The sequence below is a fragment of the Telopea speciosissima genome, chromosome 7 (genome assembly GCF_018873765.1).
Source record: "Telopea speciosissima isolate NSW1024214 ecotype Mountain lineage chromosome 7, Tspe_v1, whole genome shotgun sequence".
NCBI lineage: Eukaryota > Viridiplantae > Streptophyta > Magnoliopsida > Proteales > Proteaceae > Telopea > Telopea speciosissima.
The window spans coordinates 61901742-61928018 of record NC_057922.1 but is presented as its reverse complement, the minus strand read 5'-3'; the positions used below and the strand labels follow the sequence as shown (position 1 = coordinate 61928018).

At 40.1% G+C, this 26277-nt stretch overlaps 1 long non-coding RNA gene across 1 annotated transcript; it reads right to left on the bottom strand.

Moving 5' to 3' along the window:
* Positions 1-689: 689 nt before the first annotated feature.
* Positions 690-24747, bottom strand: LOC122669409. Its single transcript, XR_006334011.1, has 4 exons — positions 24736-24747; positions 14235-14239; positions 12204-12210; positions 690-815 (listed from the first exon to the last, which is right to left on the bottom strand). It is a non-coding gene; the product is annotated as an uncharacterized LOC122669409 (long non-coding RNA).
* Positions 24748-26277: the final 1530 nt, after the last annotated feature.

Here is a 26277-nt window from a genome sequence, read left to right as displayed (position 1 = left end):
GGCCCAAATCGTATAATCAAAAAGATAAATCCGTTTTGACTCAAATGCCCATGTTTTCTCGTCTGCTCATAACCAAAACGAATGGCCATTTCGGTAATTATAGTCACTATCACGAACTACACTATCTATAAGACTATAGATTCCGTACTACTTAGTCCGTCAACGAGTGGCCATCACTGTCGGAACTCGGAATCAGACGATTTGAATTGACCAAAATGCCCATATTTTTCATCATCAGTTTAAGAACAAAAAAAAGCGTCGTCTTCTTCTTCGAGCTTTTAGCAGAGATGATAGATTCTTCCTTACAGAATTTTATAACACAAGAACCAAAACAAAAATATACAAACATGAATGGATGAAGAGAGAAAAAAAAAAAAAAAACTCCAGAATAGAAGAAGAAGAAGAAGAAGAAGAAAAAAATGGAAATCACCGGTAGGAAAATGATTTCCTTCCTTTTTCCTCCTCAGATTCTAAGAGAAAACCTTTACTATAATACTTCATTAATGGCGATGGACGATGGTGGATCTACAAACCATAATAATACCCAAAATAGAAGAAGAAGAAAGTGTTCAAATCAGCTCTAGAAACCTAACTAAGATTCTAAAAAGAAAAGGTTTAATTTCTACTTCACCTAGCTCCTCTAGTAAGCATTTCCTTGTATCGCCTAAACGAATCGAGCTTCTGCAATTTCAATTGTTGCTTAAACCTGTTGATAAAGTCGTCAGCCTTGGCATCTACCTCTTCATCCTCACCAAAATGTTGTAATTCGCTTCCTCTGCTCTTCCCTTCTTTCACCGTCGATAGCCTACTAAGATCTTCATCTTCTTTTTCTTTGAAATGCCCTAACTCGGATATCGAACCCGCCGACTTTAACTTCTGTTGCAGCTTCACTGGCTTGTCCCCGGGCGTCGCTTTCGTGTCCGAGTTTGATCGGACAACGTGATGGTCTTGAACAGGTTGAGGGTCTTCAACCTGTTCCGGTTGCTCCATTGACTGATGGGTCACCGATTCCGGCGGCTGTAAGGAGGTAGTGACGGACGGAAATGGGTTTACCTCTTCGGATCTGTAGCGGTAGAGATTGAAGGATTTGAATCGTTCTAGAACTGAAGGGGTTCGGGTAAGCTGGGGTTGCTTCCCTTCTTTGGCTTGATTTTTCTGGGTACCAAACCCTGACATGAGGGCGATGGTGCCAATCACAAGATTCAATAGAACGAAAAGCACAGTTGGGGTAAACCAGCTATAAACCATAGTCAAGAACGAAAGAAGGAAATTTTCAGACATGATTGCTCTTGGCTTTGTTCTCTCCACTACACTACTCAACACTTATTGAACAATTGCAGGAAGACTCAGATGTTTTTTTTAATTTTTTCTTGGGCAGAGAGCGATAAGGGAAGGACCTTGAACTGGGTACTGGGTAGCGGTGGAGGGTTTTTTGTCTGCAACTTTGGAGAAGCATAGGCTAAATACTACTTAAATAGGCAAGGCTGTAAGAGTACACCCTAAAATGGACATTTAAAATCGAAAAATATTGGGTGCATTTTAGGGTACGTGTATTTAATCCTTTTTACTTGTTGGGTTAAATTCTGGCGCGTACATACGCCAGACACAGCACACAGGCCAGAAGTAAAAGGCCGCACTTTTAGTCCTTTCACCCTTTTCACCCTTTTAGTGCGTGCTGATCTTCTCGGGTTGGGCTGTGTTTATCAAATCGAAATCGTTTACTGAAACTGAATTGAATCGTTTAAACTGAAACTATAAAATTATTTAATAAATGATTTGATTATAATTTTAAAATTAAGATTGTTTAGTTAAATGTTTTGGATTGAATCGAATAAATCATTTAACACTCTTAAATGTACATAAATATATCAAAAATAAGTAAAAATAGTTTATCAAATCGAACCTTTTAAAACCAAAACCGTTAAATCATTTAATAAATGATTTGATTATGATTCCAAAGTTGATACCATTTAGTTAAACAGTTTGAATCGAACCAAACCAATTACATCAAAATCGAATTGATTAACACCTTAGGTATATACCATGCCTAATGACCAGTTAGCATTTTTTTTTTCTAAAGTGTAAAATTTGTTTTGATCATCTCGAGAGACGTGTGTTGATAAGGTGGGGACACTAGAACGCAAGGACATGATGTTTTTGGTAAAGGTACCAAGGAGGTGACCCACGAGAAACAAGGAGGAACGAGGAAGAAGCAAATATTTTTATAGGATTTTATTTAATTTTTAAGATAGGGATTGACTTATATTTTTATTTTATTTTCTATGAGTAGGTGTGCCTAAGAAAATGCACATTGGGATCGTGACAATCTTCTTTTCAGAATTTTTTTTTTTTTTTTTTTCCAGACAACACTAGGATGTAGATTCCTTTATATATGTCCACTCACAATGCACCCATGGGATCGGACTTTATCCGCTTATTAATTGCACTCTTTCTATTGTAAGATTCATCATCCACAGTGCCCATTGGTGGGAAACTGTAGTTGACGTGGTGGGAACCTTCCTCTTTTTCTTATTCAAAAGTAATGTAAATCAATAAATGTAGTTATAATAAGTAAGTTTTGCTCACTAAAAAAGGGTAAAGTATAGTAAAAAATAAAGATCTAAGTGTATTCATTGTCATTCAAAATGGGTCTTAAATCCATGCCACCAATAGAGTTTTATAAACTTAATGAGAGTTACGGTAGACTTTCTCCTTAAAAATATAATATAATATTACAAGTGGGTCCCTCCCCCTTAGGTGGTTTATTAATTGTATATGACAATTAGAAGTGACTTTCTTCATAAAAGATTTTACTTTTCAAACCTATAAGAGATTATTTTTCTTGTTGGTAATAATAGTTTTTACAGATTTTGTTTTTTTAATTATTGAATTTGAGGCCAAAATCAATCAATTTTGGAAAAGGGTTAAAGATTGGTACATTGCTTTTGTGCAGATTCTTTTATACCCTTTACATAATAAATATTAGGACTCACATTGGTATTTCTCTCTCGTATTCTAACAATGTGAGTCTCATAGGGATGATACCATTTTCTATCCCTTCATTGTTTGTAGTGTGTAGATTTATTCTTACGCTGTTTGCGTAGGGAATCCTTTCCCTTTAAAAATTTGCAATCAAGAAAAGAGGGATACTTTAGTTTTAAATCTTTTACCCAATTTACTACATGTGTAGTTCAACTACAAAACTATGTGAAGCAACATTGAACTTTTTTTTCCCCATAAAGAATACTATGTTCTCTATAGGAGAGGGTTTTCTGCCTGGCAGTCTACCAATGCGGAGGCCAATCACAACATGCACAAGAGCATCAATAGGGGGTGGGATTTCCACCTTTCATTGGGATAGAGCAGTCATTTTGATTTTGGTTGAAACTATAGTTAAAAAACCAAGTTTTGACTCGGACAAGTCAACCTAAGTCGGGTAAAAAAAAATTACGAAACCTAGTCAAGATTCATGAAGACCTGCCTATGTTTAAGAAATGACAAGACCAGATCCGAGTCAATACAAGTTTCTATTAACTCTTTGTTGTTTTTTTTTCTTCCCTAAATCATGTGAAATTCATCCAATCATTTTTTTTATTGAGCCATATACTGTTTATAGACCATAAGTTTAATTTACAACTAAACAATCAATAATTTTTGTTTGCTATCTTTAATATCAGCCCCTTTTTCCCTTCTCACTTGTTAAGCAATAATCTCTCTTCAATTGGAGAAGTAGAAAAAGAAAAAAATGATTCTGGAAGGAGGTAGGGTACACTCTTAAACATAAAACATTGTCCCCCTAAAAAGTAAATATCAAGTAAATCTCACAATGTAAATGAATTATATGGTCAAATAAGTAGGCTTTTGAATGTCGCATTTTTTTCCCATATTCTAAAATATCCTCGCATAATCACAAATTTAGCTTTGTCTCTATTAGGCGACCCAAAATGATGATTTCTTTGAAATTTTGTAGAAATAATATCCACCGTTGAATCCTTTAACTGATTTTTTTTTAATTTTTTTTTAATAGTTTAGTAAACCCTTCAACTAACTAACGAGGATGAAGATAAAGAAAATTTATTTTCCTTTTTTTTTTTTATTATATTATATTAATCATTTTATAAGAATATTCTCATGGTGTGTTTGTCATTTTTACATATTTTTACTTAAAAAATTATTATCTCCAGTTTTAAGGAATGGTAAGAGGGTATTATCGATTTCATGCTATAGGGGAAGATCTTAGTGATCTTAGATGGGTGTACTTTTCCAACACCCATATCAATCTAAGGGAAATATGTTGCTGCAACAAGACTTTTTTTGACCTTTTGTTTAGACAGGTCTTTACTTTGATACCGTGGAATAGTTTACCCTATTTTTTGGATTTTTCAGAACTTACGCAAAATTTTTCTAACATATCCTTTGAATGGTTTGATACTATAAACACTAAATTGAACAACCTTTCTTGTTTTAACTAAATATATGTGCCATCTTTCATCAAAAAAAAAAAAAAAAACCCCCCATATTAGGGGTGTCAATTCCCGGTCTGACCTGATAAAACCCCTTTGGTTAAAACCCGATCTGGACAGGCTCGATTATTAAATGTGTAGAGCTTAAGCTTACATGTTTAATAAAAGGTCGTTCCTGGTGTACGTAGAGTTCTAACCCTTCGGATAGAATTTATCTCGCCTCCAGGGAAGCGTGCGCCCAGAGTGCTGCCAAGGGGCATCCAACGGTTAAGCTGTGCCACACATATCTCAACACATGCCTAGGGATGTGTGTGGCACAACCCAATGGCTGGTAGCGCCCTGGGCGTTCCCTGCTCCCTGGAGACGATCCTGATCCCTTCGGATATCCGATTGAATTGACCAATTACAAGCCCGACCCATCTCGCTCGGTTAAAGCCTGACTTTATAGACGTGTGTTCAGGCATTGAGAAATTTATGGATGTTAAAACGAGAACCACCATTGGAAGGTGATCAAGTAGAAGATGCGTGCCAACTTTCTTGCAATGAAAGTAGCCGCCAGTCAAGTTCACAGATGACATTGCAATCTCGTGAATGTATTTTCACTTTTATTCCTAGTGAGGCAAATGTTGTTGCCGATACTCTAACTCGAAAGGCCTTGTCAATAGTAAACACGACAACTTGACCTATTTCCATTATGTGGCTTTAGAAGATTTGCACTCTTCCTACCACTTGTTCTTCGCTACCTCCTCAATAGAATCTCTTTTACCAAAAAAAAAAAATGACATTGCAATCCATAGAGGTATTTCTTTTTCTTTCTTAATTTCATTCCTTCGCATTTTATTTTCCTGCCTATGAGTTTTCTTGGAAATTGAAACTGTTACAAAATCAAAATATCACAACCAACATCGGTGAAGAAGAAAGACTGATTGGGGAGAAAAAGAGGCTCACGGTTTGGCTAGTCAGTCCAACCGTGAACAGCGCCAGCAACATATATTAATAATGGGGCACTGTTCTCTGTGCCCCGTGCAGGCTGCGCGCCCAGGCACATAGGGGTGGGTGTAATGACCATCCTGCTCCCTGCATAGGGTGCCCATATACCCAGGCTGCGGCACAGAGAACATAATCCCTAACTTGTTACAATGACTTTAATACCCTTAATTACCTTATCACTAAACTTAAATACCACCACCGTTTCTACTTTCTAAATAACACCATGTCTCATAAACATAAACTTAAATACTAACACGAATTATAAATGTAACTACTAAGTGTCTAACTCTAAAACACCACCATACTTTTCACAAACAAAAAAAAAAAAAAAAAAACACCACCATACTATTACACGTCACCATTGTTTATTTCTCCCTTCAACCCACACTTTAGAGATCAATTTCAGGGTTGCATTGTTTAGAGTTTGTTTAAAGACTGTCTAGAGTCAAACATGCCCACAATCTGGTTAAGCCCCAATTAAGATTCGATTTTAGTAACTGTTTATAGCCCGAGCCCGACTAATTGACGCCCCTAACCCACAAGCAAGAAAACTCTCTCCAATTTTATATCTTATTTATAAATTTGTATAGAGAACGCCACCTGGTTGCACAGCGGACACTGCCCCTACACCCAAACATAAGGTTGCGGGAAATGATTGCGGCACCTTAGTCATTTTCATCTTTCTACGGGGTACAATAGTCATTACGCATGCTTGTATCTGGGTGCAGGGGCAACATGCGCTGCGCGACTGGGTGGTGTTCTTTCTCTCTTCTAAATTTTAGTAATAACGTCACTAAATGTATCTTTTGAGTGGAACAAACATGCCCCTATATTTGCTAAACGGGCCCTTGCAATTCGTGGCCAAACCTCGTGTACATTGCAAATGCTGGCGAATCTTCGTAATGTTGGCTCCTTGGTGGTGACAAAAACCTTCACCACCCCCCGCCCCCAACCCAAAAAAAGAAAAAATTTGGGAGGGGTACGTGTTTAGATCTTTTCACAAAGGAAAATATTGAGGTGGGGACTACACTTTTTCAAATTTTGCTCTAGCAAATTTCACCTGCAATTGGATCATAAAATATTTCTTTGAAAATTAATGGATTTTTTTTGGTATAAAACTTAATGGGTCTATATATATATATATATCTGTGGTCCCGTGTGGTCATGTACTTACAAGATTCTCACAATCATATGGCAACGATTGCATAATCCAAATTTGGTTAAAATAGTATTTGATATAATTATTTAAAATATTTCCATGTTAAATAAATGACTAAAAGAGTGTTGAAAATTCTTACAATGACATTTTATCTTACATTTTATCTTCCCAAATAAACATTGGAAATGTTTTAAATACGTATAATTTTATAAAGTAATATTATTAGGCAAAAAGGTTTTGCATATGGCCGTGCATGATAGATTATCGTGCAATAGTTGAAAGCAAGACAATGCACCATGCACGATCATGTATGAAACCTCTCTCCATATTTTTATTTTACATTGAAACAAATGGAACTAAAAAACAATTCCCATATGTGTCGTATAAATTAAAAGGAAATATGGCAAGTGTGTACAAGTCCAACCTTGTTGCATCAAATTGTAGTTTCATTCGTCATATTTACCACATGGCAAGTCAAGTGGGGCTCAAAATTGAGGGACATGTATGTCATAGTAATACGAAATCATTAGTAAAACCCAAGTCATTGAATAATCCTACATAGTTGAAAATTAAAAAGAAAAAAAATGTGCAAGACAATGCATGCATGCCATTGAAATAGAGTTCAAAATTTGAAACCTAGCGAATACATGGTCTTTTATTTCGATTCAATGGTTTTTATTTTCTCAAACATATCACACGGTGACTCTGTTTGGTTGCAAAGGAAACAAAGGGAAGAAAAGTGAGATTAAGCATGGTAGTTGTTTTTATCATCGAATAATGTAAAATCGACCTAGAATGCCTTCCAAGAATACATACCACGCACATCATACAAAAGTCAAAACTTTTGTATTGCTGATATACAAAATATTTTCTTTGAAGATAATTATCGGTGAGGTGTTGGTGATAAGAAGAAAGGTGAGACCATCGATTCATGAAAAGTAAGTCAAAAATGATATGACTATGAGTTTGACAGACCAACCCCCAATACTATTTGCGAACAAAACACTCCACTCCTCTTTGAGTTTGAGGTCTAGACAAGGTCTGAAGTATTAGTATCGGTGTCGATGTCCATATCGGTTTGAGACTCGGCTGATACAGATATTGATGCTCAAAATGCTCATATCTTGTTTGTTTGTACCATTTTATTTGTCATTATATAAATCATAGTTGGAAAATTAGGTTTTAACTTGGACGAGTCATTGGAATTCAAACAAAAATAATATTTATAAAATTTGGTCAAGAGTTATGAAGATGCGCCTAGGTTTTAGGAAATTGCTAGACTAAGTTTGAGTCAATCCGAATTTTTATTGATTCAGTGTTTTTGCCCAAGTCATGTGTAGTTCATTGACTATGTTTTTTTTTTTTAATTTATTTATTAATATTTTAATTTGGCCATATATTTTACATGTACTATACGTTTAATCTACAACTAAACAAAATCTTTGAAAATTATGGTTTTTTTTAATTGGGTCATATATTATACATATGCCGTAAGTTTAATCTACAATTAAACAAATTCTTAGAATTTTTATTTGTTGTCTTCAATATTAGCCTCTTTTATTGTTCTCACATGCAAAACATCCATAGCCTCACTCTTTTCTTACTTGAAGAAGAGGAAGAGGAAAAATAGGGGTGTTGTTCTCTATGCTGCAGCACCTAGACACATGGGGGTGGGCACAATGACCACCTTGACCCCATGCTTGGGCGTAGCTTGCACTGCGCACAGAGAACATTCTCCCAAAAAAATATTAAAAAGGGAAGGGGGAGAACTAACTGTCCGGTCGCATGGTTCTTGGGAAATAATTGAAATGAACTAAAAAATTTCATTCAGTCAAATATTCTAGCATATGCTCTTATTGGCCCCCATGCTGGTGTAAACGATACATGACCAGATACCGATCGCTTGAACGTTACGTCCAAAAAGATCGTTTTCTATGTAGTTTTCGCTTCATAAAGTCCTTAATTTTACTTCTGTCCCTTAAAGCTTTCGATGGTGGGCTTACGTCATCTACTCTACGTCATATGATATTTTAAAGATGAAATCAGTGCCACCTAGAGAGATTGGACCAATTCATCATTAAAAAACTGAATGTTATCAGATTTTTGTTTTTTTGGTAGAAAAAAATGGTATCATTTGGACCTTAGGATCTCCTAGCTACTCTCCTTTGTCAAAAAACAACGTCTCCTAGCTACTCTCCATTCATTTCTCACCACGTGGTAGATTGTTTATAAGGTTCGAGGAAGTGAAATTTGTAAGAATCATGCTGTTGCGTGGGAAAATCTTCGATACTTGTTTTGTCCACGGATGAGCCTGCAAAGACCAAGTGATGAGCACAAGAGAGTCGGTGTGGCTCCGACCTAGGACTCTCCGATGCTAAAGTTAGATCACCAGTGCAACAGCGTAACTGTGTAGTAAAAAGCAAGATGAGGAATGGTGCTCCATACCTGGGTATTTATAGAGTGAGGATGAGATGAGGCGGTTGGAAGAATCTTAGTATGGTAGGAGTCCTTCTTTCGGAAGGTTCTCTTGCGTAGAGCAGAGTGGCGACCTATTTTCGGGGTCGGGCTCTTATGAAGGTAAGAGTCCATGTAGAGTGTGATTCCGTGTTGCACTAGGATCGTGGCTCGATCCTTATCCCGTGATTCTCGGGATGCGCTGACGTGGCCCAGAGATCCCTGGTGGGGTGCTATGGCAGCTTCAGTGGAGGAGGGCTCGGCCTCGGAGGTCGGCTTAGTAGGGCAGCATGGTAGGTCGGCCTTGGCCGTCACCTCGGCCTGGGAGGTTGGCCCGAGAGGTTGGTCCCGGCAGTAAGCTCGGCCAGGAATTTATGGTTGACCTATATGAGCTCGGCCTCAGCCACCAACTAGCGTGCGCGAGTCTGGCTCTGTCAGGTGACTTATCGGAGATGGGGTCGGCCCGGTTTCCTGCTCGGCTCAATTCGGTTCTCGGACAGAGGTCAAGTTGGCCATGTGGCAGCCTCTGATAGGTGGGGTGTTTTATGCCTTGTCATAGGCCCCCCACTCATCAGGGGTCGGGTCGGCACTGATGAGTGAAGTTTCCAGGTCTGCTTGTCTGGAAGATTTTTGCGGTCGAGCCGAGTTTATTTTTTGCCGTGGATTTGACGTTGCACGGTCTGACGGTTGGGCGTCAGTGCCACGTCAACAGAGTCATTATGGCAGGCTCGGGAATTCGAAACGTCCTTTGATCTGGGCCGTTGAATTATGCTGAGCTCTGCAAGGCCGTTGGATTAGTTCAACCCAAGAGTTATAAATAGGCGACTCCTAACTATTCATTCTTCATTGCTCCAAGTTACTGACTTCTCGACAAGCTCGGATTCTTCAGCTCTGTAGCGCTCGGTGCTTTCCGGTTCGTGATCAGCTCGGCCTTTCCTTCGTTCACGCTCAGCTCATCCTTAGCTCTTCTTCAACTAGTAAGTCTTCTCCGCCCCGTATGTCAGTTGGTAGTAGTCCCATGGGCGAGCTGTTCGCCGGGGTGACAGAGGGCGGGAGTCTGAGCCGAGAGCTCCCCGCTCGTTCTCCCACCATAGACTTGTTGGGCTCGACTTCGGATGAGCCCGATGTAATTGGGCCTCGTCAGGCCGAGCCTCCATTGCTCCTGGAGTTCGACCACGCGGCCCAACCAATCACCGCAGACCGAGCCGAGAACTCTGGGTCGTCCTCATCCGATGAGGGAGATTCGTCCGAAGTGGGGGTTGGCTCGGTCAGCTCGTCTGCTGACGCCCCTGAGCTCGAAGAAGGGAGTGTCGGCACCGTTCCGAGCATGATCACGGATGCAGACCTCGACTATCTGAGGACGACCTATGCCATCCCCGAGGACATTCAGCCCCGAGCTCCTAACCCCAAGGAGATGGCCTGCTTCATCAGGCCCGGTGAGGTGGCTTTGTACGAGACGCCTTTCAAGTATGCATTCAGGCTCCCCGTCCTCGGCTTGGTGGACCAGACCTTGGACCACTTCCACCTGTCCCCTGGTCAGCTGGTGCCGAACTCTTGGTTGGCCGTGTACGGCTTCTACGCCCTATTTTGTGAGATGGGCCGAGGTGTAAGCGTGGCGCTTTTCTCTCGGCTCTTTTTCTTGAAGAAGTCTCCAGAGAAGGGGTGGTACTACTTCAGCCGCTGATCTGGGAAGAGTGCGGCCCTGGGCAGCCATAAATTTTTGGTCGGCACGCTGACCTTCAATAAGTATTGGAAGCCTCATTTTTTCTTTGCTTCCATTCTAAACAGCTCTCTCCGAACCGAGTGGAAGGAGATGAACTTAAACTACGTCAATAGGGTACTGCCCCTAACCGAGAATGAGCTGACCTCGCTTGATCTAATCCCCCAGCGTCCGCCCTTTGATGTTTTCGGCTTCAGGACGAGGGGTTTCTTCAAAGGTGGCACATGACCCCTGGTAGGAGCCCGAGGCGAGCCCATTTTCGTTCCCGAGCTGACCTCTTTATTTAGTCTTCATTTCTTTTTTAATTTGTTTTTGATGTTTGGTTTCTCTTGCAGTGGTCAGCCATATTGCCCCTATGGATACAGCTCGGCTAAGGGCCAAGACCCTTGCGGATCGAAGGAAGAAAAATGCTAAGAAGAAGTCCCGGGCGAGTCCTCCAAGGCCCCCAAGGGCAAGGCTGTGTGTTTCGAGCCCGCCTGACGCTGTGTCGGCCTTGAGGCCGAAAAGAGTACGGGCCCAGCGGGGTCTCCGAGGAAAGGGAAGGGCTAAAAAGGCGAGAGGAGCCCGCCGAAAGAGGCCAAACGTAAGAAGCTCTCGGTTAATCTGACGAGTGGTGGTCTTCCGCCCATGGCTTCTCCCCCCAACATTTCCCGATATGTCTTGGGGAGGGCCTCGGCCAGCAACGTTCCGGTGAGGCCGACCTGGCGCCTCCTCCCAGGGGACTCGACATTGACATCAGCTGCGCATGCCAAGGAATGGCTGGATGCAGGTCCGCTTCGGGCCGATAGGGAGAAACTCGAGGCGCTGTCTGACCCCGAGCTCCTCTCCACCCTGTTTCAGGATTTCAACATGGTAAGTTTTATGCTCGGCTTTTATGATTAGATCCGACCTGTGTAATCTGTCCTGAGTTTTGTTCTCATGCTTTTTTACAGGGCTTCGCCAAGGCAGTGGAGACTATGCTTTGCTTTGAGCGGCTCTTGACCGAGAATCACTCCTTGGGCGTCCAGTGCAAGAAAGCCTACCAATATGCCCAGGATGCCATTCAGAGGCGTCGGGAGACCCAAGAGAAGCTTATTGCGGCTGAGGCCTAGGTGGAGAGCTCTAATGCTGAGGTGATCAGGCAGAAAGACAAGGTCCGGGCTCTGCAGGCTCAGCTCACCGAGGCGAGGGAGAAGGCCAAGGAAGACCTGGCCTTGGCTCGGGACGAGGCGATCATCGACTATCTCCAATCGAAGGAGTACGCTGATGTGTGTCATGAGATCAGGAAGCCTCCCTATGCCGAAGGTTTTGAGGCAGGCCGGGCTGATCTCTTGGCCGAGATCAGGGCGGTCTATCCCGATCTCAATCTCTCTCGTTTTGACGACAACACGACTATTTTTGCTGGGGAGTTGGGAGATGAGGAGGGAGCCGAGGTCACCAAGGCTCTGCCCATTGAGGAACCTACGCGGACCGACCTCTTTGTTCTTGACGCTGAACCCCAAGACCCCCTTGCCGAGCCTACCACCGCCGATGTTGCCGAGGTCGCCTCCAAGTCCACCGCCAAGGAGATTGAGATGTAAAAATTTGTTTTTTTTTTGGGTAATCGAACTGCCCTCATTGTAACCATGCCGAGCAGTCGGCCTGTACTGAATAAAAAATCTATTTTTGCCAGAATTTGTCCAAGTGTTTTAGTTCAGCACTCTTAACCTTCTTTTCCTTGTGTATGTTGTTCCATTTGAGGTTGTGGCCGAATTGCCGACTCGTTCCGCTAGCCGAGCTTAGGGACTTGTCTATTTTTTACCCATGCTTCACGTGGTCGGCGGCTCGGCCATGCCATGCCTGAGGTCAAGGTGATTTTTGCTTTGGTTAGTTAATTCGCCATTCCCATCGGTCCGATTGGACAGGTTATCATATAAGCGAACGCGTGGCCGAGCAGCCTTCCTGGCCGAGCGTAGTGCCTTATCTTAGTTTCAAACTTTGTTAGGCTTGGCCAAGGGGGGAGTTTGCTCTTGAGAGGTCGGCCAGGTCTATGAGGACCAGTCTTACGACTTGGTTGCTGACCTATGAGGGCCAATCTTTGAGGTCGGCCAGGTTTATGAGGACCGGTCTTACGACTTGGTTGCCGACCTATGAGGGTCGGCCTTCGAGGTCGGCCAGGTCTATGAGGACCGGTCTTAAAACTTTGTTGCCGACCTATGAGGGTCGATCTTTGAGGTCGGCCAGGTCTATGAGGACCGATCTTTCGACTTGGTTACCGACCTATGAGGGTCGGTCTTCGAGGTCGGTCAGGTCTATGAGGACCGGTCTTACGACTCTGCTGCCGACCTATGCGGGTCGATCTGATCTAGTATCTGATCCCCCTTTACACTCATGTGCAAGTTAATCATTGACATTTCTAATCCTTGCTATACTCACATATAGTTCAATCATCCCATAAATCTTCGGTCTCATTGCATTCACGTACAAGATTGATCCATTATATGATCCTCCTTGTACTCGTGTACAAATTAATCATTCAACTTTTTGATCCTCACTATACTCGCGTGTAGTTCGAACATCTCATGAATCTTCAGTCTCTATTTTACTCGTGTGCAAATTAACCCATCATCTTGATCCTCTTTGTACTCGTGTACAAGATTGATCCATTATCTGATTTTCCTCGTACTCGTGTACAAGTTAATCAGTAATATTTTTTATCTTCACTATACTTGTGTAGTTCGATCATCCAGTGAATCTTTGGTCTCCATTGTACTCATGTACAGATTGACCCATCATCTTGATCCTCTTTGTACTCGTGTACAAGATTGATCTATTATTCGATTTTCCTTGAACTCGTGTACAAGTTAGTCATTAACATTTTTTATCTTAACTATATTCGTGTGTAGTTCGATCATCCCGTGAATCTTCGGTCTCCATTGTACTAGTGTACAGATTGATCCATCATTTGATCCTCATTGTACTCGTGTACAAGATTGATCCATTATCTGATCCTCCTTGTACTCATGTACAAATTAGTCATTGAACTTTCTGATCCTCTCTATACTCGAGTGTAGTTCGATCATCCCATGAATCTTTCGGGCTCCATTGTACTCATGTACAAATCAATCCTTTTTAGTCTAACCCATGGACAATTTATCATCCAAATCATTATTTTATCTGGTCACTACCGGACTCATGTATGGTTTGATCGTCGTGATCTCTTGACCACTTCTGCACTTGCGCATAATTTTGTCATCCAACCATTGTCAAAACTCGTGAATGGCTCATTCCCGGCAAAGCATGTCGATGAGACCCGTCCTCACTGAAACCATATCTTTCCTCGAACGATCGAGTGTGTCGTTCCACGGTCAGCCGGATCGGCTATAAGTACGCTATATCATTGTCTTAGATTGGTCAAGAGTGGCTTTCCACGTGCCATCATCGTGCAATGATGTCTATACCATGAGAACACCTTCTCGCACCACAATACTTCTTCTGCATCGGAGGGTCTTACCCGTAGAACAAAGGAAAAAAAAAATTGAAAGAAAAATATTTTCAAGAAAGGCCCTGAAAAGGGGAAAAACCCTAAATGTTGAGGAAAAGTCCTCATACATAAACTCCAATCATCTATCATGAGTCCTACTAACTCTGGTTCAAGAGGTTAGCACTAAGATCAATCGAGTCCTCTTGCTCCTAATCAAGATCAATCGAGTCCTCTTGCTCCCAACCAAGATCACTTGAGTCCTCTTGCTCCCAATCAAGATCAATCGACTCCTCTTGCTCCCAACCAAGATCAATTGAGTCCTCTTGCTCCCAATCAAGATCACTAGAGTCCTCTTGCTCCCAATCAAGATCAATCGAGTCCTCTTGCTCTCAATCAAGATCAATCGAGTCCTCTTGCTCTCAATCAAGATCAGTCGAGTCCTCTTGCTCCCAATCAAGATCAATCGAGTCATCTTGCTCCCAACCAAGATCAATCAAGTCCTCTTGCTTTCAAGATCAATCGAGTCCTTTTGCTCCCAATCAAGATCAATTGAGTCATCTTGCTCCCAATCAAGATCAATTGAGTCCTCTTGCTCCCAACCAAGATCAATCGAATCCTCTTGCTCCCAACCCAGATCAATTGAGTCCTCTTGCTCCCAATCAAGATCACTCGAGTCCTCTTGCTCCCAACCAAGATCAATCGAGTCCTCTTGCTCCCAATCAAGATCAATCGAGTCCTCTTGCTCTCAATCAAGATCAGTCGAGTCCTCTTGCTCCCAATCAAGATCAATCGAGTCCTCTTGCTCCCATCCAAGATCAATCAAGTCCTCTTGCTTTCAAGATCAAATGAATTCTTTCAAGATCAATCGAGTCCTCTTGCTCCCAATCAAGATCAATTGAGTCCTCTTGCTCCCAATCAAGATCAATCGAGTCCTCTTGCTCCCAACCAAGATCAATCGAATCCTCTTGCTCCCAACCAAGATCAATTGAGTCCTCTTGCTCCCAATCAAGATTACTCGAGTCCTCTTGCTCCCAATCAAGATCAATCGAGTCCTCTTGCTCCCAACCAAGATCAATCGAATCCTCTTGCTCCCAATCAAGATCAATCGGTTTATCAAAAGATTTCATCGCGGTTAACCGCCTGTTTGGTAACTCTGGTCGAGTGGTGCCTTATCTAGATCTTAGGTCGAGCGGTGCCTTATCACCCTCAAATTTGATCTTTGGGTCCAGTGGTGCCTTATCTAGATCTTCGGGTGAGTGGTGCCTTATCACCCTCAAAATTCTATCCCTAGTGGATCCCCTCATATTTGATCTTTTGGCCGAGTGGTGCCTTATCTAGATCTTCGGGCCGAGTGGTGCCTTATCTTGATCTATGGGCCGAGTGGTGCCTTATCTAGATCTTTTGGCCGAGTGGTGCCTTATCTTGAAATTTGGGCCGAGTGGTGCCTTATTTAAATATTTGGTCAAGCGGTGCCTTATCACCCTCAAATTTGATCTTTGGGCCGAGTGGTGCCTTATTTAGATCTTCGGGTGAGTGGTGCCTTATCACCCTCAAATTTGATCTTTGGGCCGAGTGGTGCCTTACCTAGATCTTCGGTCGAGCGGTGCCTTATTACCCTCAAAATTTGATTGAGCAATGCTCACAAGATAGAGATTTAGTTTTTCCGAGTTTTTCTTTTGAGAATTATCGAAAGATTTCATCGTGATTAACCGTCTGTTTTTAGCAACTCTGTCGCCTTTGAGCAAAGTGTCAGCAGTACATGCTCTTGGTGACAAAATTAGTTGGTCTTTTGTCTTTACCCTTCATGTTGGCACAGTGCCTTGGCCAAAGAGGGACAAACTCAGAGACACCGAATTTTGTCACCCCCATGATGATGACAACAGACACTGGACGACATCCAGTATCTCTCTCAAGAAGGACTCTTGTCCCTACATATAAACCAAATCACCCTAACATCCCTAAAATGACTTATAAGACCATTTTATCAAATGCTGAAGGAGGTACTGCTCACCCTCCCCCACCACGGCGCCGTGGACTCTTCCCAAGTATAGTCAGAAGGGAGTCAAAAACCCAAAAAATAAGGAAAAATGGCACTGCGCTCCCACGGCGCCGTGGACTCTTCCCACGGCGCCTTCCCATGGCACCGTGGGCGCCTTCCCACGACACCGTGGGGATGTGTACCGGATTTCCACGGCGCCATGAGGGGGTGTGACATCAGGCCTCGGCGTCACCATTCACGGCGCACAGTGGAAAAGTCCCCCACGGCGCCGTGGAGGACATATCTAGCCAGGAGAGAGAGGGGACCCCTCCCTATAAATAGGAGGGTCTTCCCCCCTCATTTCTCAAGCTTTTTTCAGGTAAGGAGACCCTCCAGGGCTTATTTTGCCCCCTTTCACCCTCTTTTCCTCCGTCTTTCCCTCTTGAGTATGTGAGTGAGTGGAGTTCTTCGGCTTGGGTAGATCCTTCGATTACCCATCCCAGCATAGAGCGATTTTGCTCTTGGGTATTGTTATCCCGTCAGTGTACGGATAACGAAAAACCCCCTTTACAGTCGTTCTTCTGTTTGTATACAGATAACGAACGAAAATCTCTTATATAGTCGTTCCTCTGCCCGAAGTCTGAGTGACAAAACTCATCTCGTATAGCCTCATTCTGTCCGACAAGAGAGAGACAAGCCGATCGTCCGTCTTCACCTGAGCCGTGGGACATCACATATTTCGCCCTCAGTGCGCTTTCATTTATTTCTTGCGTTTCTAGACAGGTATCTGTCTCTTTCCCTCTCATTATTTTTGGCATAATGTAGACAATTAAAGTAACTCGTTTTAGTGTACATAGTAAATGATTTTTCTTCCTTTGTCAGGATTAGTGCATCATAACTTAGCCTTACATGTTAGTATAGGATAAATTATTAAGGAAGAATATTCAAAAACCAGCATCTAGTAGAAAGACCGGTTTATCCGGGCGAGGTGGGTGCCTAACACCTTCCCACCCTCGTAACCTGACTACTTACCCTGAATCTCTGACCAGACCATATGGAATCACGTAGCCCTTTCCGCTAACCCCGGATGGGGCTACACCCATTGGGTCCTAGGCCCTAATCCTTGGTGGCGACTCCATTCCTTTATAAAGCAGGATCCCAATCCCCATGATGATATATCGGAACGATACGCCGTTATTCATCGAAGCCAATCTTTGTCGCCATAAGACTGCGGAACCCTCGTCCCGAGGACCACGGTACTTACACCCATCTTACTAAGGTCTTTGATTTGAGTCTTCTTGTTCTCACCTTCTCCTCCTCATCATGGTTCAAATGCCGATATTGATTCTTGCCCGATACGACATCGATTCAAGAATACTGATTAAGGGTAAAAATGTAAATAAATTTGATTTTTCATGAAATTTAGGAGTAAAATCGTTTGATCCAGACCAATACAGGCCAATCATTTAAACTTTTTTTTGAAAGAAAATCATTTAAACTCTTACCTAACACATGAAGTGGTCATATTCAAGGCTAAAATGTTGTGTGCCACTATATTCCAATTTTGATATACCATATAAAGGTCCTTCATTGATCAGGTAATATAATATTATTAATAATGGGTGAAACAAAAATTTTAACCCTAAATTTTTAAGGGTCCTCTCTAGGTGGCTGAACATCCAATTAAACAACGACCAATTAATTATGTCATTGATTATTGGATGGGAAAAGTAAAGAAAATTTTTTTTTCCTGGGTCGAGGTTCCCACAAAACTATTGTAGGGAGGAATTGTGTTGGGTATTTTTTATCATAATGGTTAACTTTTAAAGATAAATTCTACTCAAGTCCCAACAATATGCACGTCATAAATAGTATCAACGACATGTGATCCACATTCCTCACAATAGGAGAGAGAGAGAGTTAATGTGGGCCCCATATTTCATTATGTGAGAGGACATCAAGGTTATAGGTATCAAAAGCTGTACCAGTATGGTATTAGAGGAAATTTTAAAATGAAACAGACCACTTTTTGGCTGATAACATCGATTCGTATTGGTATCAATCTCTAATAATACAGCCAATATGATACCAATACTTCATTTCATGAAGGATGCATGTTGGAATGTGCACTCCCGCATTACATGTTTCTTTTCCCCCTTTTATATCTATTGATTGTTGTTTGTTTTTTGTATCATTTATTCAAAGTGAAGTTGACTACATTTGCAGGTCACAAGTCCAAATATTTTGGAATAATATTGTAGAATTTCAATTTTTTTAAAATGAATTTTATTTTCACGAGAATGACGGATACCCACTCCCCGGGCTAAATCTGTGGACTTTTGGATCTTAGGGCCCCCTACTCACGAGTTAAATTTCAGATAAGTGGAGAAATGAAGAATTGAAAAATCTGAAAACGCCAAAAGCATGCAAAGGACTATAATAGTGATGTATTGACATATGCGGGAGGATTTTATTGTTTGGGTCCATCCTTTCGAACTGCTCAATGGTACTATAACTACTGCTACAAAAATTTTTTAACCACTTGGGCTGGGGGGAATCGATTTGATCCTAAAAACCATAGAATCGACACCTCATATTTGAAAACCTAGTGATCTGGTCATAAAAATTCTTGAATCAACCATTCTTAAACATTCAAAATGAGAATTGATCACGACTAATTCGGATTGGAATTAACTGATTTACTAAAATGAATCGAAGTTAGGCCTTCTATTAAATACGACTTCAAATAAAGCTAATTGAAAGGTAAAGATCCATGTAAGCGATTACATTTAATTGAGTTAAGACTGAGTTATTGTTGTTGTTGTAGTCAAACTCTCAAGTCAAAAATATAGTTCCTACTACGAGTTTAAAAGAAGTGACATCCAAATTAATGTAGGCAGCAAAATACAAGTGTGTGATAACGATTCTTAAAGGCTAAAAACACAACAGACAAATTAATATGAATAAATATGAAAACAACTAATGAAACGTGAAACACATGCTCATTTGTTGTCTCTTTATAGCCATAACCTAATTGCCAATGACTTTGCATTGACTTCTAATTATTTTTACCATATTTTTAAGGGGTTTTTTCTGTTTCACTAAGTCTAGTGAAGTATAATGTTTCACAATTTATCACATGATAATACATAAGTTACCTCACTTGATAAAGGATCAAACAAGCATTTCATTGATACAATATAGGTTAAAATGAGTAAGACTGTCAATTTAAATCGAATCCGCCGACCTGAAGTAAAGTAGTTCATTTTTCTCATTCGGTTCGGTCATGATTAAAACTGTTGATCCAGACCCGATTATCTATTTTTGAACTGAATAAGGAAACCGGTAAAATTAAATTTTATTTATAAATATTTAGTCAATGTGATGATAAATTCTATTCCTTTTTTATGTTTGGAAGAGTTTGGTGGATTATGATTCTAACAAATAATTTTTTTTTTTTTGACAAAGATGTAAAAAATTGGCACAAACACCTAAAATAAGACCTCAACCGGAGATGAAATTGAATTAAAACCAAATATGAAACAAATAAAAAATAAAACTAAACCAATTAAAAACCGTTATGTTTTGGTTTTGAAGATATGTTCCTATTCTCAATTCGTTTTGACTTTTGCGTGCATCTTATATCTTGAACCGAACCAAAATCAAACCAAATAACTGAAACCGAATCGATTGGCATCCTTAAAAATGAGTGGAGGAAGTAGCTAAAATTACAAAAGATGTCATTTTGTATTTTATATTCATATCCATTTGATGGTATTTTTGTAATTTCAATAAAACTTTGAATTAGAGTTGAACAATTTTCCTTGCTTATTTTGAACTACAAATTGGCCATTGAGATCTGTGTTGGGTCCTCTATCACATGGACTAACCCATGGACTGTCATGTGCCATGTTTAAAAAATTCCATATGTTGCTTGCATGATCAAGGTCTTGATATCGTATATTGGTTTCGTCCGAGACCAATACCAATTACTGATACGATACCGAAACTGATCGATGGTATCCATTGATAAATAGTGTTTTAAATTTTCTTTAATATGATTAGATACCTGACCAATATAAACGTATAGGATTTAAAAAATTGGAATTGGGGTTGAGCTCGATCACAATTCCTATCAATCGGCAAATCCAAGAAGGGTTTCTAGGGTTTAAGTTGATTCCGACCGATTTTGCTTACTTGAACTTTGTTAACACAGTCTAGGTCTTGGATCCAAAGATATGATTAAGGCATAGATTGAGAGTAAGATCGCTGCTTGGTATCATTTTTTGAATTGTATTTGGAATAGATTGAGAGCAGAATTAACTTTTGGTATGCAATTGATAAAATCATTCTAATTTCTACACTGTTAATAAAAAATTTTAAAAAAAAATTTTTAATAAAGCAAATGTCATTCTTCAAGTGTTTAATTTTTATTTTTTTCAAAATTTTCATGAATATCTAGACTTTCCGTTGCATGGATAATGTGTTTTTGGACAATAAGAAACTCTCTCTCCATCGTCACCATTAGCGTCATTGTCCTTGCCTAATGAGATGGTTGTTGGAAGATTCTTTATAATATGGACTTACCCAAAGCCTTATTAGGATAATTGAAGCCCTAGTGAATGTTCTTTGTCTCTATTATTATAAGGGGAGTGTTGTTCTCAATGGAGGAGCACAGGGGCCACACATGTTCGGCGACCAATGAGAAAGCGCGCATTGGCATCTCGAGGGAAGAGATTTCCGTCTTTCATGGGGGTGGTGGGGTAGTCATTTCGCTCCTCACTGTGTCTGGGCATGGCCTGAGCCCCCCTAACCCCTACAGAGAGCCTTTTCCCTTATTATTATTAGGGTAAGAGATCCTTGTCTGGTCATGTATCTCTTGCACCAGCGCGAGGCCAATGAGACTGCGCATAAAGACATAAACTTGAATGAGAATTTTTCATTTCATGACGGGTGGGATTGTAAATTTTGTGCACTTCTGTGTCTAGGCATAGAGGCCACACGATCAAACAACATTGTTTTCCAATTATTATTAATAAGGGAGAAAGAACAGTGCTAGTTCACATGCTTATTATTATTATTATTATTATTGTTATTAATATAAAATAAATTATAATGAAAATTTTCATATTAAATCTGAGCATATAATTTAGCGATTATGACATGGTTTCGTTATAAAACTATATGAACTCCTCTTGAGGATCTAAGTTGGTCACTCTTGGGCATAGTTGGAAAATCGAGTTTTGACAGGGATGAGTGGCTTGAGTTGAGTTAAAATTTTGAAAAATCTAATCAAGAGTCATGTAGACTAGGCCAGGATAAAAGATAAAGAAATTGGGTCATAAATTGTCTGAGTCAAATAAGACTCAGTATTTTTACTCGAGTCATGACAAACTTGGCAAGTTTAGTCTTTTGTAAAAAAATCATAAAGCCGATTCACTTAAAAAGTTAGAATTTGAGTTGAGTAAAATAGTAAATCCATATTCTAAAGCAATAAGAAACCCTCAACTCCTCAATTGTCTTCTCTTGTTCAATTGTATAAACTCAAAATGCTCTTACCAAAAAAAAAAAACTCAAAATGCATTGATATGTGATTTCTTGATTTTTTTTTTTTCCCGGGGATTTTCCATATATATTTTTTTATTTTTCTACTAATTTATACATATTTATTGCATTAAAAAATTAAAAAACGTTACTCGCCTTGACTGGGTTTGACAAAGCCGAATCGAGTCAAAAAACCTAGTTTGTCAACTATGCTCTTGGACGCACTTATTAGTCACATGGCATGTAGGATTAAGTTAATTTCTCACTACAATAGCTTAAAAAGCGCCATTGTCTATAACTTTTCAAAATCCTTCAAAAAATTAGAGTGACAAATTTCCTCCATGCAAGCCATAATACTAAATATAACTTTGATGAAATAATAAATTCTTCTACTAAAAAAAAGTAGCAATTTCACTTCGTAGTTGTAGTACTATGTAATGACTAATTATGCAACTACAGAAACTTCTTAACTAGATAGGAGTATTAGTAGAACATGTTTACCCCCCCAAAAAAAAGTTTTAGTGGAACATCAAAACTTACACACTCCCTTAAAAAAAAAACATGGGAGAAACAACCCTACCTGGTCTCTTGTGGTGCGTGGCCCTGCACCCAGACATAGGGTCCCGCGAAATGACCACCGCATTTTGTGGAAAAGAGGAAATCACTAGGGCCACGATAGTCATTTTGTGAGGCCCTGCATCTTGGTGCAGAATACTATTCTCTTTCCAAAAACAAAAAACAAAAAAAAAAATCATTGTTTCCCCAATTGTTGCCGTCCTTGGGGTTGCAAGTTTAGCCTGGCGAGCCTGATGCCCTGAGCAAGCCCAAGCCCGACAGACTTTTCAGCCCATGGGCCGGGCCAGATCTGAGATTTTTAGGGTCGGGTTGGGCTTATGCCTTGATATGAGCCCAACCCACTCTGTATCCATAAATATATAAAAGTATAGGCTTTATCACTTTGATATTCTAATTCAATGCTTGCTAAAGGTGCGTTAAAGGCACAGAAAATTGCTTGATCGTGGATCTGTGGATTCTGTGGGGAAGCTTAGCTAGCGATGCCCTGTGGACTGAAAAATAGTTAACATGACTCTTTGCTGAACTGCTCTTGGAATAGCAATAATTAGGGCTGCTATAGTCGATCAAGGCCAACCCAGCGCAATCAGGATCAATCAGGGTTAGGCTGGGTTGGGTTGAGTTAGGGGACCTAGGGTTGGGTTAGAGTTTTAAAAAACTCGGTCTAGGCCAATCTGATTTCACCCGTAGCTGTCCTCCTCCCTCCTTTATAGGTATTGGTATAACCACGGTTACAAGTATTTGTATAGGTGCTTGTATTTGTCACCAATGATATTGACACTGATATGGATCATGTTATATCGGGCGTTTATTAAAAAACAAACACCTATTTGATCGATACTCCTGATCTATATTGATATTCTATCGATATCAAGTACTAGCGATATTGATACAGAAGCTCTCTGCTTCTTTCTCATCTGTCACCTTCTCATGTATACCAAGGGATCTGAATTCTTTAGCAACTACCCTGGCTAGGAAGGCCCTACCTCTTGTGTGTGAGACAGATTGGCCACTCTCCATTCCCTAGCTTCATGACCTATGTGTAAATGATGCCATTGGTTGTACACACCCTGGAAATCAGTAAAATCCTCTTTACCAAAAAAAATTGGGACATGGAATATATTGGTAGATTTGGATGGGTAAAGGATTTTGCCCATATTTTATTGGTTAAATTTCAACCTGAAATGAGCATTAAAAGAAATCCCAAAAGAAAAATAAAATTTCAAAAATAAATGTAATATTCACAAAATTCTAAGAATGCTATTACATTGAGTTTGAATTTAATGATATTTTTTTAAGGGAAAAAGAACCACACGACGGTGTCATGCAGATTCTTTTACATGCATCTTTACAAACCACTGGAACCTACACTCTTTTTCTTCCATTAAAAAAAGGGAAGGAGTTTTATGTCCGGGAGTGTGGCCTACGACAGCACTCTCATGTGTCTATCTCTCCTCCTTAAAACAAGGGGGCAGAATTGTCTTTTCATATGAGGAAGAGAGAGGTAGACTCATGAGAACGCTGGCGTAGGCCACACTCCCGTACAGAGTTCTTTTCCCCTTAAAACCCTTATTTGACGATTTGAAACCCTCCATATCCATTGGAGCAAAACTGCACACAACTGTCAAAAGATACCCTCCCCTTTTTCTTTTTATAATTGAACTTTGAACTTGCTTTAACCTCATGACAGTTCCTTTGCTTATTTGGGCAAGAATTTGATCATTGTTATGGGCTTGGGCCACTCTAGCATGGACCCCCAATTTTTGCCACCTGACAAATTCAATACCAATCACTCTTCTTACTACCATACTTTTAAAGTTAGAAGAAATATTGCATTTAGTTGCCGCATTTGAAAGTTGTGAACAATCTGAGTTCTCCCATTCGATTAAGGCATTAAACCACCATAGCCTCTCTTACTTGGTAAACATGAACTAGGGAGGTAGGTCATGGGTGCATGTCATTTGCAAGAGTAGATGAAATCACCTACCCAATGTCATCATGTTTCTTTGTGTATACTTCTTTGGTAGCACTTTGAATATACATTATCATGAAGGTTTCTTCCAAATGTAGACAAACATGGGTAGGTGCTTTCAAGGGCCTCAAGGCCAGGGTTTAAAGAACCCAATCGGGTCCGGTTCGGCGATTTGGATTGGAATTGGTTTGGATCGTTCAAAATCAGCTAAACATACCCATAAGTAAGGGTGTCAATTTTTAATCAAAATCGAATATCAAAATCGAAACTGGTCGTTTAAAACTATATTGAACCAACCTGAATAAGAATCTATACGATTTCGATATCAGGAAAATACATTTTATTCAATATGATACGATTCCTTATATCAGGCAGCTGATTACTTGGCTAATTCTGTTTGTATCTCTTTGACTTCCTCTACCTTCTTTGCAGATAAGGACATTCTTCAAAATCTTTGTTGTATTATTCAGGAGGACAAAGCTGAACTTTCAATTTTTTTGTATGTGATTTTATTTTGAGAAGTAGTTTTCTGTCCGAAAGTGTGGCCTACGCCTGCACTCCCATGTGTCTATCTCTCTCCTCCTTAAAACAAGGGGGCAGAGCTGTCTTTTCATATGGGGAGGAGATCGAGAGAGATAGACTCATGAGAGTGCTGGTGTAGGCCACACTCCCGGACAGAGTTCTTTTTCCCTTTTGTTTTTTAGTTTTGTGATTAGAAAAATGTGAGGTGATTTGCTTTCGAGTTGAGAGTAATTATTTCTCTATGGGTTGGGGTAATGCAGGTTATGCCCCACTTTTGTTCTTATTGGTTTTATATCTTAATATAATGGGTTATTTTCAAATGCTCCCCTGAAAATGATCAAACTTACAGTTGTCCTCCTGAACTTTCACTAATTTCACGTGCACCCCTGCTTTCCAAACTAAGTACCACTATAGTCCCTCCCGTTAGACAAATCCGTCATGTTATAACGGATCCCAATTTTTTAACATTGATGGACCATTCTGCCCCTTGATAGGATATAATGACCAAAATGACCTTACTTGGAAAAAAAAACAAAAAAAAAACTTGCAACTCAATTCCAAAAGCTTTTTGTGGTATCAGTTTCTTTGAAATAAAAAAGAAGGGGATTGATGGAGAAGTTGTTGATGCTGTATTCAAACCACCTTCGTCTCCATTGAGAAGCTGTTGATGCTGTATTCAAAGAAACCTCATATGGAAAAAAACTCCTTATTCTTCCATTCTTGATTTTTTATTCAAGAACTCATCTTCCCCAAATGCCCAAACCCTAATCGATTTGGGGAAGATGAGTTGTAGGTTTTATTTTTTTTTATTTTCAGGTAAGGTCATTTTGATAATTTTACCTTATCATGGGGAAGAATGGTCCATCAATGTTCAAAAATTGGGATCCATTATAACATAACGGATCTATCTAACGGGAGGGACTATAGTGGTACTTAGTTTGAAAAGCAGGGGTGCATGTGGAATTAGTGAAAGTTCAGGGGGCAACTATAAGTTTGGCCATTTTTAGGGAGGCATTTGGAAATAACTCTTATAAAATTTAACTTTCCTAATCCCAGATAATAGTCGGACTTAAAAAAAATATTCCATACAGGTTTAAGTTTCCTAAATGGGTGCTTAATGGGTGCTTCATTTACCAATTTGGTTCAACTTTCTTTGTTTTTTTTTCTGAGAATTCAAGTAATTTGAGTTCTTCTTCACAACAAAGAAAGAAAGAATATAAAAAGTAGACTTAAATATGGGCCAACAGGACTTTGTGTCCTACAAGCAATGTCCATGGGATACAAGGTCACTCTCTTCAAAACTCATAAAAGGTTCCTTGAGAATTGGCATACAAACTTCCAAGCGTGTATAGGGAATATCCATTTACATGCAAAGCAACAAAAGCATAAAACCAAAGACTTTTTGGATTATGAAATGTGATGAGAATGCATTTGCACATGGTCATAACAACAAACTAAAC